This window comes from Heterodontus francisci, chromosome 18 (genome assembly GCF_036365525.1).
Source record: "Heterodontus francisci isolate sHetFra1 chromosome 18, sHetFra1.hap1, whole genome shotgun sequence".
Classification (NCBI taxonomy): Eukaryota; Metazoa; Chordata; class Chondrichthyes; order Heterodontiformes; family Heterodontidae; genus Heterodontus; species Heterodontus francisci.
The window spans coordinates 58,358,414-58,371,791 of NC_090388.1; the positions used below are offsets into that span (position 1 = coordinate 58,358,414).

A 13,378-nucleotide genomic window follows, 5' to 3' on the forward strand; every position below is an offset into this window, starting at 1 on the left:
CCCATTGGCCAGCGCCCCCGATTGACAGTACTCAACTTCCAGCAAATCCCACCTCTATTCAACAGAGGTCCACACGCAGGCAAACCATTCACACTTTTGATTGGTGGATTGGTGGGCCGGTTAGAAATCTTTGGCAGACTGGATTCTGGCCCATGGGGCATAGAACCTAGCCCGAAGCCCCGATGATCCCGATCCTTTCTGATTACATTCACTCATATAATTTTGAATGTTTTGCTCCAAGCCTTTAAACTTGTGTTTTAAAATAACCTAGCCGCTATTACCACGGACCTCAAAATTTTTACCACGGACACTGGTGTCCACATATGGACACGTTGCCGACCCCTGTGAAAGAACCTGACCAATACGATGAAAGCTTACTGTTTCTTTCTACCAGCAGTGAAGATACTAAGTGAAGCTGCTGTTTTGACTATGATAGGAGAGCTTCAATGGAATCCTGTCACTGTCTGCAATATGTTACATTCAACAAAGAAAATGTTGTTTCCAACTGGACTTGTGTACTTACTGATATTTACCAAGTCAGGAACAAACTAAGACTGGTAAATATTACACAAATAGGACTGCAGTTCAGGGCTGTAATAGCAATCAGTTGACCTGAGGGTCATTGTAGGACTCAGAAAAGGAACATGTTTTGACGCACTGTATCTTTCACTTAGCAACAGTCAGAATTGTGTATGTTCACCAAAGGTAGAACAATGAACTGGTATCAGAAAAACATCCTATTTTCCCACATGTAAAGAAAATGTTATTACACTGGAGAGGAAAATTGAATAATTAGTCACTCCCATCATTCTTGCTCATCTCTAGTGGCCCAGCTGTAGAGTAGCACTAGTAGTAGCTGAGGAATAAATGTACAAACAGCCTATTCTCCTCTCCAAGGTAGTGCTTAGTATGGGGAGAGAAAAACATTTAAATAATGCTATTTTTACAGCAGGTCTTTCGCGACATGATGCATTAATTTGTTAGTGTTGAGTCTTCAAAAAGATAAGATTATTCTTTATTTTATAGAATGAATGAGCAAGGTTGAATAATACACAAATAAGTGTTAAACTGTGATAAATTTATTGTTAAACATACACTGTATGAGTTGATTACAGTGGAAAAGTTGACAAAATATTATGAATCTCATTGACTAACTAACAGGAAACAAAGAGTAGGCATTTATAAATGGGTCATTTTCTGTTTGGCAAGATGTAACGAGTGGTGTGCCGCAGAGATCAGTGCTGGGGCCTCAACTTTTTACAGTTTATATAAATGACTTTGATGAAGGAACCGCAGGTATGGTTGCTAAATTTGCTGATGACACAAAGATAGGGAGGAAAATAAGTTGTGAAGAGGACATAAGGAGGCTACAAAGGGATTTAGATAGTTAAGTGAGTGGGCAAAGATCTGGCAAATGGAGTATAATGTGGGAAAATGTGAAATTGTCCATTTTGGCAGGAAGAATAAAGAAAAAAGCATATTATCTAAATGGTGAGAGTTTGCAGAACCCTGAGATGCAGAGGGATCTGGGTGCCCTCGTGCATGAATCACAAAAGGTTAGTATACAGGTAGAGGTAGATAGATTCTTGATAAGCAAATTAGTGAAAGGTTATTGGGGGTAGGCAGGAATGTGGAATCAAGGTTACAATCAGATCAGCCATGATCTTATTGAATGGTGGAGCAGGCTCGAGGGGTCGAGTGGCCTACTCCTGCACCTAATTCGTATGTTCGTATGCAAGAAAGAGTCATCAAGCTCGGCTGAAAATCAGTGAGTCGAAGATAAAGGTGATACTAATACTGTAACTAATCTGGATGGTGAAGAATTAAACTAAGAGATAATTGTATGAATCTTCAAAGACTGATTTGAGCCATGTGAGAATGTGGGCTGAGAACAAGACAGGAAGCATGTTTAGCACTTGAATTGGCAGAAGTGTTACCTGGATGTTGAGGAACATAGGATCAGGAGTAGGCCATTTGGCCTGTCGTGCCTGCTCCACCATTCAATAAGATCATGGCTGATCTGGTTGTGGTCTCAACTCCACTTTCCTGTCTGCCCCCCATAACCCTTGACTCCGTTGTCTATCAAAAATCTATCTATCTCAACCTTGAATAAATTCAATGACCCAGCCTCCACTGTTGTCTGGGAAAGAGAATTCCACAGACTAACCACCCTCTGAGAGAAAAACATTTCTCCATATCTCCATCTTAAAAGGGAGACCTCTTTTTAAACTGTGACCCCTAGTTCTAGTCATGTTCGTGTGCATGCTAGCGTAGGTGTGGCGTATATCCATAGGCGTAACCGTATTAGAGTTTAAGTTTGTTTAATAAATTTCACTTTTCTTCTTTAAACCTAAAGAAAACCTGGTATGCTCATTTCATAGAACATAGAACAGTACAGGCCCAGCAATCTCTTCCCTCGCTTCCCGTAATATCCTTGGGTATATCCCGTCTGGCCCCGGGGACTTATCTGTCCTCATGTCTTTCAAAATTTCCAGCACATCCTCCCTCTTAACATCAACCTGTTCGAGCATATCAGCCTGTTTCACGCTGTCCTCACAAACGACAAGGTCCCTCTCACTAGTGAATACTGAAGCAAAGTATTCATTAAGGACCTCCCCTACCTCCTCCGACTCCAGGCACAAGTTCCCTCCACTATCCCTGATCGGCCCTACCCTCACTCTGGCCATCCTCTTGTTCTTCACATAAGTGTAGAACGCCTTGGGATTTTCCTTAATCCTACCCGCCAAGACTTTTTCATGTCCCCTTCTAGCTCTCCTAAGTCCATTCTTCAGTTCCTTCCTGGCTACCTTGTAACCCTCTAGAGCCCTGTCTGATCCTTGCTTCCTCAACCTTAAGTAAGCTTCCTTCTTCCTCTTGACTAGCTGTTCCATATCTCTTGTCATCCAAGGTTCCTTCACCCTACCATCCCTTCCTTGCCTCATCGGGACAAACCTATCCAGCAGTCGCAGCAAGTGCTCCCTAAACAACCTCCACATTTCTGTCGTGCATTTCCCTGAGAACATCTGTTCCCAATTTAAGCTCCCCAGTTCCTGCCTAATAGCATTGTAATTCCCCCTCCCCCAATTAAATATTTTCCCATCCCGTCTGCTCCTGTCCCTCTCCATGACTATAGTAAAGGTCAGGGAGTTGTGATCACTATCACCGAAATGCTCTCTCACCGAGAGATCTGCCACCTGGCCTGGTTCGTTGCCAAGCACCAAATCCAACATAGCCTCCCCTCTAGTCGGCCTATCTACATATTGAGTCAGGAAACCTTCCTGGACACACCTGACAAAAACTGCTCCATCCAAACTGTTTGCACTAAGGAGGTTCCAATCAATATTAGGGAAGTTGAAGTCGCCCATGACAACAACCGTGTCACTTCTGCACCTTTCCAAAATCTGCCTCCCAATCTGTTCCTTCGTGTCTCTGTTACTATTGGGGGGTCTATAGAAAACTCCCAATAAAGTGACTGCTCCTTTCCTGTTTCTGACTTCCATTCATAATGACTCAGTAGACAAACCCTCCTCGACGACCTCCCTTTCTGCAGCTGTGATACTATCCCTGATTAGCAATGCCACTCCCCCACCTCTTTTACCTCCCTCCCTATTCCTTTTGAAACATCTAAACCCCGGAACATCCAACATCCATTCCTGCCCCTGTGATATCCAAGTCTCCGTAATGGCCACAACATCGTAGCTCCAAGTACTGATCCATGCTCTAAGTTCATCACCCTTATTCCTGACACTTCTTGCATTAAAATAGACACACTTCAACCCATCATACTGGCTGCAACTTTGCCCTGTCAACTGTCTAACCTTCCTCACAGACTCTCTGCACTCTGTATCTGCCCGTTCAACAGCTACCCCATCCACTGATCCGTAGCTCCGGTTCCCATCCCCCTGCCAAACTAGTTTAAGCCCTCCCGAAGAGCGCTAGCAAACCTCCCGCCCAGGATATTGGTGCCCCTCCAGTTCAGATGCAACCTGTCCTTCTTGTACAGGTCCCACATTCCCCAGAAGGTATCCCAATGATCCACATATCTGAAGCCCTCCCTCCTGCACCAGCCTTTGCCTTATAATTGGAAAGTTGTGAACAAAGATTCACAAAGGGGGAGCTCAAAACACAGTGTGTTTAAAAATAAAAACCCTGATACAATAAGACCAAGTGAAGACAGTAAAAGATCCCTAGCCACCTTTTTCACCTGGTCATAACAACCTGCATTCTCTGATTTTTGTGATTCATGTACCAGGACACCCAGATTAGAACTATCGAAAAATTATGGCACAGAAGGAGGCCATTCAGCCCATCGTGTCCACGCCGGCTGAAAAAACTAGCCACCCAATCCAATCCATTCCAGCACTTGGTCCATAACCTTGCAGGTTACAGCACTTCAGGTGCATATCCAGGTGCCTCCACCACCATTCCTGGCAGTGAATTCCAGATACCCACCACTCTGTGGGTGAAAAGGTTTTTCCTTATGTCCCTTCTAATCCTTCTACTAATCACGTTAAATCTGTGCCTCCTGGTAATTGACCTCTCCGCTAGGGGAAGCAGGTCCTTCCTGTCCACTCTATCTAGGCCCCTCCATAACTTTGTCTACCTCAATTAAGTCACCCCTCAGTCTCCTCTGTTCTAAGGAAAACAACCCTAGCCTATCCAATCTGTCCTCATAACTGCAACTTTCAAGCCCTGGCAACATTCTTTTGTATTTAGATTCTTCTGTATCATCAAGTTCTGCAATCTCTCTCCATTTAAATAGTCTACTGTTTTTCTACTCTTCCTGCCAAAGTGGACAGGTTCACATTCTCCCTCATTATACTTTCTCTGTCAAATTTTTGCCCACTCACTTAATCTATCTATATCCCTTTGTAGACTCTTTACCGCCCGTTGACAACTTACTTTCCTACCTATCTTGGTGTCATCGGCAAATTTAGCTACCATACATTTGGTCCCTTCATCCAAGTCATTTATATAGATTGTAAATAGTTGAGGCTCCAGCACTGATCCCTGTGGCACTCCACTAGTTACAGCTTGCCAACCCAAAAATGACCCATTTACCCCTACTCTCTCTTTCCTGTTAGCTAATCAGTCCTTTATTCATGCTAATATGTTACCCCCGATACCATGCGCTCTTATTTTGTGTAGTAACCTTTGATGCCTTTTGGAAATCCAAGTACACCGCAGGTTCCCCTTTATACATCTTGCTTGTTAGTTCCTCAAAGAACTCTAATAAATTAGTTAAACGCACTTTCCCTTTCACAAAACCACGTTGACTGATCTCATTATCATTTTCTAAGTAGATTCTCACAATTTCCCTATGACAGATGGCAGACCTAAAACGTTAACTCTGCTTTTCTCTCCACAGATGCTGCCTGACCTGCTGAGTATTTCCAGCAGTTTATATTTTTATTTCAGATTTACAGCATCTGCAGTATTTTGCTTTTATCCCTATGACTGATATTAGGCTAACATAGTTTCCTGCTTTCTGTCTCCCTCCTTTCCTGAATAGAGGTATTACATTTGTGATTTTCCAATCCACTGGGACCCTTCCAGACCCTAAGGAATTTTGGACGATTATAGCCAATGTCTCTACGATCTCTGCAGCCACTTCTTTTAAGACCCTAGGATGCAAGCCATCAGGTCCTGGGGACTTATCAGCCTTTAAGTCTAATAGTTTTCCCAGGACCTTTTCCCTGGTGATGATGATTGTTTTAAGTTCCTTCCTCCCTTTCACGTCTTGATATTCAAGTATCTTTGGGAAGGTTTTTAAGTCGTCTACAGTGAAGACCGACACAAAATATCTGTTCAATGCTTCCGCCATTTCCTATTTTCCATTATTAACTCCCCAGACTCACTCTTTAGAGGACCAACACTCGCTTAAGTTAGTTTTTTCCTTTTTAAATTCTTGTAGAAGCTTTTACTATCTGTTTTTATATTTCTAACCAGCTTTTTTGCATACTCTAATTTCTCCCTTTTTTTTTAGTCATTCTTTGGTCGTTCTTAAAATCTGTCCAACCTTCCGACTTGCCAATAATCTTTGCAGAATTTTACACTGTTTCTTTCAATTGAATCCTATCCTTAACTTCCTTATTTAGCTATGGATGATGCATCCTTCTCAAAGAGTCTTTCTTTCACAATGGGAAGTTCACAAAAATCCTGCTTTTTAATGGACCAGAAACATAGCTGTTAAAAAGTGGGCTGAGCAGAGGCCATGGAACCTTTCATGTTAAATATCTGCGTACGGACTAAAGAATAACATGGTCAGAGGTCAAGACTGATGACCGCAAGGATGAACTGAATTTGCCCCTCCCATCAATGTGGTGTTAAGCAATTGCAAAGGTTAGTAAAGGCGGATAAATATAGGTTGTCAGAATTGATGCTGCAGATTACAGTGGGTGAGATGCGTTGGATATATTCTTAAAAAGGGATTTTGTTATGGGAGGCATCAGTCTGTGAGGGGCATGTTGGTGAATTGTAGAACACTGAGCTGGAGGTTAATCTTTTTATCCTGTGTGACAGCTTTGGAAAAAATCTCATGCATAAGTTCCTTTAAAATAAATTGCCAGAAAACCTATTCAAAATTATTTTAATCCAGGAGCATACTTCTGTCAGCAGTGTTTCTGGAGCTACTCCTATGACCTTAGCCTCAGATGTGAAATACTTGCTGACCATTTTTAATTTGTCAACTGTTCCTAAAGTATACTGTTTTGTATACATCTTTTCATTCAATAATATCTACACCACAATCATAGGCCTAGAAATTCAATCATGCCATAATTGCACAGCCTACCATATTGGAATGGGTGCCTTGGAGGCATCTAGTCCATGCTCCAGAAGCATTCTAAAACATTATTAACATGTTCAAGCATAGGATCCTTTCGTGAAATTGGTCTGCCGTAGTGCCTGACTCATCACATGAGATAAACTCGTCACACAACTCATGGTGCTGAGGGTCACAAGGGCCTCACAGGAGCACTATTTAAACAGCTCATCCCCTCCATACAGGATAGTTTCTGCTTTCTGTTCAGGCTCCTCATTAACTCTGGGACTTTTTGGGGGATATTTTCTGTGTACCACAAGTGAATTCTGAGTTCTAGCAACAACTTTGTGCTGATGCTGCATTACTTTTGTCTGATTTTTGTTACGACCCAGGTAGGAGGAATGCACTGTCTTTTCTAGTTCCACTTCTCCACAGGTCACACATACATTTAAATGTTTACCCAGTTACCGATATGGTCAATCATATACTCTACTTTTTATCCCAGAATAAAATACACCAACCAGGTTTCTTTAATAAACAACAAAATTAGCAGTTTATTATAAAAGACCTATCCAGTAAAGAAGCAAAGCATTAACACACAGATTGAAATATGGAAGTTCCCTTTTTAAATATTCCCCCCCCCCATACACACACACTCACACAGGTTAAAGAAAAATACATTTTCTTTTACAGTAAAAAAGACAAAAAAAGGAATACTTTGGCCAAATACTTGCAAAATCTTGAAGAAAAAGAAGAGAAGATATAGAAGGATGTCAGTTGTCCCTTTTGGTCTGGTGTCCGGGTATACGGAGACGGGCCACTGGAATCTTTTCAGAAGCAGTTCGTTCTGGAGATGTCAAGAAATAGTCTGGTAGGCTTTGCGAAAGAAATGTGGCATCAGGGATTTCAGTTATCACACTCTGGATTTGCAGGGTTTTTTCAAAGAGGTAAAGAAAGAGGAGCTGACACACTGGATTTCTCAAGGTCTCTTAGAGAGGTGCAGGAAAGATGAGCTGGGGTTTCTTTGTCAGCAGGCTACAAAACCAACTGTTTTTCAACACTGGACACACCCAACTGAACCTGAAAAATGGGCTGAATTTTATGAGTGCACCGCAGTTCACAGCGGCGCACTCTGATGGCGGCGTGCATCCCACGCAGATGCGCCATCACTGAGCCCCCGCAATATTATGCGAGGGAGGCTGATTTAAATAGAGGGGGGCTGAGGTGCTGTCACCATTTTAAAGGGTTTTAAGCCCTTACAATTAATTTTAATTTTTAAAGGTACATTAATGAGAATTTTTTAACAATAAAGATGTGGAGGCCCTTCCCCAACCACCCCAATGGTCATTTCATTGTCCGATATGACCAACTCTTTCCTTTTTCCCTACCCAAACTTTCCCCCCAACCTTCTAACTTTTGCCCTTCAACCCCTTCCCACCATCCCCACATCCAATAAAAATTGATTTCTAACTCCCCTGCCCCTTCCGCCCTGAAAAAGTTATTCCTTCCCCTCCCCACCAGGTTCTCGCCTCGGAACTCCGTACGGAATTCCCAAGGCGCACTAAGCACGAAAGGCAGCTGTTAAATCGGCATGGGATGGCCGCCGCCTGCTGGTAAGTTTATTTAAATTTAATCAATAATTTAAATGTGCAGATGAAGGGCCCGCCGCCAAGCGATGGGGGGCCACACCGAGGTCCACCCGCCGCCAGTGATATGCGGTGGACCCTTCTCGACGTCGGGGGTCGACGCGGGCTTCTCCCCGCAGAACGTTGCCGCAACCCGCAGTGTCGAGGGGCTGGTAAAATTCAGCCAATATCTCAGAAGCGGAACCAATTCCTGACTCTCATAAATCTTGACATGTCGCCTCTCTGTAAACATCTCCCCCAAGTCACCAAGGCTTCTGTTCTTTATTTATCTTATGGCATGTGACTTCCAGTAAAGGTTGTTTTCAAATACATCTCAAATGTCCTTTCAGTGAACTTTCAACAACAAAACAAAGTCCAGCAACTGTGAAATCTTCAGCCTTCCAAAATGAATCCACTTCCACAGTTTAAATGAGTCCTCAAAAAAAAATTTAACAAAAAAATTGCACTTTCATAATATTTTCCAAGAGTTTATTCCAGTTATGCGAGGTCTGGCACATCTATTTTTAGGGCTGGAGAAGAAGGGGGAGCAGTGAAGAGAAACGGAGAGCACGAAAAGCGGGGAAAGAGGGAAAAGGGAACTACACAGGAGTCTCAAACCACAACAGGTCCTTCAGGCTTATCACATGAGCTCTTCTCATAGCTCAACTTCACCGAGGAGAAATGGATGAGATATTTTCATCAAAGAGGCTGTCACAGTGCTATGTCACCTGCTGCAGCTACAATTGGAGCCTCAAAACAGGAAATATACAGCACTGCCATGGCTGGCATGGTCACTGTGGCACTTAACTTTTATGTCCTGGGATCACTCTAGGCTGCAGCAGGTGACATCAGTGACATATCGCCACCATCTGCTGTACTTTATTAGGGAGGTGGCCGAGGTGCTCTCCACCAGGAGGAACCACGTACATTACATGTCGCATGGACAGTGCGAGGCTAGATGAGAGAGCACTAGGCTTTTCCAACTTTGCAGGGTCTAGGGTGCCATAGGCTGCATCCACATTGCCCAGCATGTTTCCCGTCACTAACGTGATATCTTTTTCAATAGAACGGGATACTGCTTCCAGAAAATGCAGCTTATTTGCAACCACAGGTCGCACATTAGCAGATCACGATTTATTCATCCTGTGCCAGTTCTCTGTGCTGCCTTTGTACCAAACAGATCTCAAGCTGGTGACTTGGTAAGAAGAGATAGCTCCTCTGGACATGGCTCATGACTCCTGACAAGAACCCGTGTACAGACGCAAAGCTGGCCTACAATGAGAGCCATGTCAACACTACCTGAAATAAAAACAAGAAATGCTGGAACCACTCAGCAGGTCTGGCAACATCTGTGGAAAGAGAAGCAGAGTTAACGTTTCGGGTCAGTGACCCTTCTTCAGAACTAGCAAATATTAGAAATGTCAAAGGTTATAAGCAATTGAGGCGGGGGTGGGGCAAGAGATAACAAAGGAGAAGGTGTAAATTAGATAAAGCCACATAGCTGACCAAAAGGTCATGGAGCAAAGGCAAACAATATGTTAATGGTGTGTTGAAAGACAAAGCCTTAGTACAGATAGGGTGTTAACGGACTGAAGATTGAACAGCAGCAAGTACAAACATGAAAAAAAACAGTGGGTAAGCAAACTGAACAAACTAACATGAAATGAAATAAACAAAAAAAAAATGGAAAAAAAGAGAAAAAGAGTATTGAAATGGCAAGCAACCAGAAGCTCAGGGTCCTGCTTGCGGACTGAGCGGAGGTGTTCCGCAAAGCGGTCACCCAGTCTGTGTTTGGTCTCCCCAATGTAGAGGAGACCACATTGTGAGCAGCGAATACAGTACACTACATTGAACGAAGTACAAGTAAATCGCTGCTTCACCTGAAAGGATTGTTTGGGGCCAGGGATAGTGAGGAGAGAGGAGGTAAATGGGCAGGTATTACACCTCCTGTGATTGCAGGGGAAGGTGCCATGGGACGGGGACGAGGTGGTGGGGGTAATGGAGGAGTGGACCAGGGTGTCGTGGAGGGAACCATCCCTTCGGAATGCTGACGGGGAAGGGAGGGGAAGATGCGTTTGGTAGTGGCATCACGCTGGAGGTGGCGGAAATGGACCGTTCTGGAAGAGCTCTACAGTACACCCCAACCATGCTTTCAGATGGTCAAGTGCTGCATGCTACTTAACTTCTTTATACCATCACCTGGCCTCACCATCACCTGGGCAACAAGAAGTGGAAGAGGGGTAAGAGCAGAAGTGGCACAATCACTAGTCCCCCAAGCTGCCAGAACTCTCAGAACAAATGATCAAGGACTGTTTCGTCTGAACCTCCCTTCCATCCCCAAGACACAAACAGCAATTAAGTGCTGTTTTAACCCTCAATTCTGGCTTAAGCAGCCAGGGCACCTGTTTCCAGACCTGTAGCAGCTTGCCAGAATTACAAAGGTGAGTGCACAGCTTCCTCAGTGAAACTGACGAGATGGGATGCCTTTGATCAGTGAAACTGAAGAGCTCCAGCCATGGACAGGTGAAAGGCTGCTGTTCATAGCACTTCTTCTCTGAGAGAATGCTATCACTGCTCGACAAATGATTGCCAAACTCTTTGAAGGCACTTTACTTGTCTGCACTTCACTTACCTCCAGCTGCTGTGCCCTGCTGCCAGCCTCCAGCTCAGCATGAGAGCAGATTATGCAGCTACATCATGCACCTCTGATGAGGGGCATGAGCAGAAGCAACACCAACAGCAGCTGCCTTTCTCCTCAGCCACATGCCACTGCACAGGGCAGAGGGGATCGATTCAGAGATCAACCTGGAAGGAGACGAGACCCCCAACACAGGGTCTACAAGCAGAGGAGCAACTCTCTCAACATGTGTGAGCAAGAGAATGCTGGGAAAGTCAGAATATAAGGTTTGGCACCTGAAATTGTTACACCCTCCTGAGGTCCTGAATCCTCTCGGTGCTCTGTCTCCAGATTGGAGGGACCACACTTCTGCAACTGACTTCCTTGACCACTTCCATCCATGCCTGCTTAGTTTGAGAGGTTGTCCTCTTCTTCCTGTCCATGGGAAAAATCACCTCTGCAGTCCTTCAGATCCTGCAGTAAGATCTCCAGGTAAGAGTGAAAGACACAGGGAGCTGCCTTCCCAGGCATCCTCTCCATTCCTGTGGTTGCTGCAGTCTAAAAAATCTATGTTCAATTGAGTCATTGTAATCCATGTTAATTAGCCTTTTAATTAGAAATTCTTCCTTTGACAGATCCAGTGCATCATCCTGCCTGCCATCCCTGATTGGTCAGGTATCCCGGAGGTGGGTTTCCTTTTTTTAGTTTGTTTCATGGGATGTGGGCGTCTCTGGCAAGGCCAGCATTTGTTGCCCATCCCTAATTTCCATGAGAAGGTGGTGGTGAGCTGCCTTCTTGAACCACTGCAGTCTATCTGGTGCGGGTACACCCACAGTGCTGTTAGGGAGGGAGTTCATGGATTTTGATCCAGCGACAGTAAAGGAACGGCGATATAGTTTCAAGTCAGGATGGTGTGTGGCTTGGAGGGGAACTTGCAGATGGTGGTGTTCCCATGCATCTGCTGCCCTTGACCTCCTAGGTGGAAGAGGTCACGGATTTGGAAGATGCTGTCAAAGGAGACATGGTGAGTTGCTGCAGTGTATCTTGTAGATGGTACACTCTGCTGCCACTGTGCATCAGTGGTGGAGGGCATGAATGTTTAAGGTGGTGGATGAGGTGCCAGTCAAGCAGGCTGCTTTATCCTGGGTGGTGTCAAGCTTTCTGAGCGTTGTTGGAACCACACTCATCCAGGCAAGTGGAGACTATTCCGTCACACCCCTGACCTGTGGCTTGTAGATGGTAAACAGGTTTTAGGGAGTCAGGAGGTAGGTTACTCTCCACGGAATTCCCAGCCTCTGACCTGCTCTAATAGCCACAGTATTTATGTGGCTACTCCAATTCAGTTTCTGGTCAATGGTAACCTCGGGATGTTGCTAGTTGGGGATTGAGTGATGGTAACGCCATTGAACGTCAAGGGGGGATGGTTAAATTCTCTCTTGTTGGAGATTGTCATTGCCTGGCACTTGTGTGGCACGAATGTTACTTGCCACTTATCAGCCCAAGCCTGAATGTTATCCAGGTCTTGCTGCATATGGACATGGACTGCTTCAGTATCTGAGGAGTTGCGAATTGTCCTGAACATTGTACATGCATCAGCGAACATCCCCACTTCTGACCTTATGATGGCTCAGTTAAAGAGCTACAGCAAAGCCTACTGAAGCTGTCAACGGGTTCCTGACCCGCTCATGGTTTTATGTTTCGGGAGCAACTAAGTTCAGAAAATTCCGCCCTATGGGTAGGAGGAGAAGGAATTGAAGTGAAGAGTGAACCAGTGTTTGTAGAGGTTAACTTAATTAATGTACAAAAAATGGTTTCTGAGTTCGTAAGACACTCCTTCTAATTTCCATTCACAGGAAATAGTGCAATATTTACTCAATCTTTCTTTAACTTTCAAAGACACTCACTAACAATGGAGAATTCTGGGTGATAAGGCTGCTCACAGGCAACCAGCATTGTTGTGGTTGGCTGGCCACCATTGGTGGCATCTTCTGTAATTATTCCTTTCCCCTGTAGAGAAATGCTGACCTCTCCTTGGTGCTAGCCTGTGTAAAAGATCAAGAACTCAGCAGGAGAGGTGATTCACTTTGCATCCCTTTCCTTTCTGGTGTGGTACAGTGCCAGTCTGCTGTTTACTTGGGCAGCAACTTGCACATTGCTGCATTTTAATGGGAGGAAAGAGAATTTGAATTAAACCAATCTATCCTACATGAGCTTGTCATTCATTTTGCTGCTGAATTTTTATTTTGATTAACTTTTTTGTTAATGGACTGTTTCGTCACTCTTAACTGCTTTTGCGGGCTATGTCAAAGTCCATAGGTGCAGTGACTTGTAAGGTTATGTTGAGGCTTCACTGAAATTTAGTCGCTGTATACT

General features: G+C 44.2%; 1 protein-coding gene across 2 annotated transcripts in view; it reads left to right on the forward strand.

Annotated features, from left to right (window-relative positions):
- atxn10 (ataxin 10) overlaps positions 1-13,378 on the forward strand; it is a 350,575-nt gene that overhangs the window by 264,802 nt on the left and 72,395 nt on the right. The window lies entirely within an intron of this gene.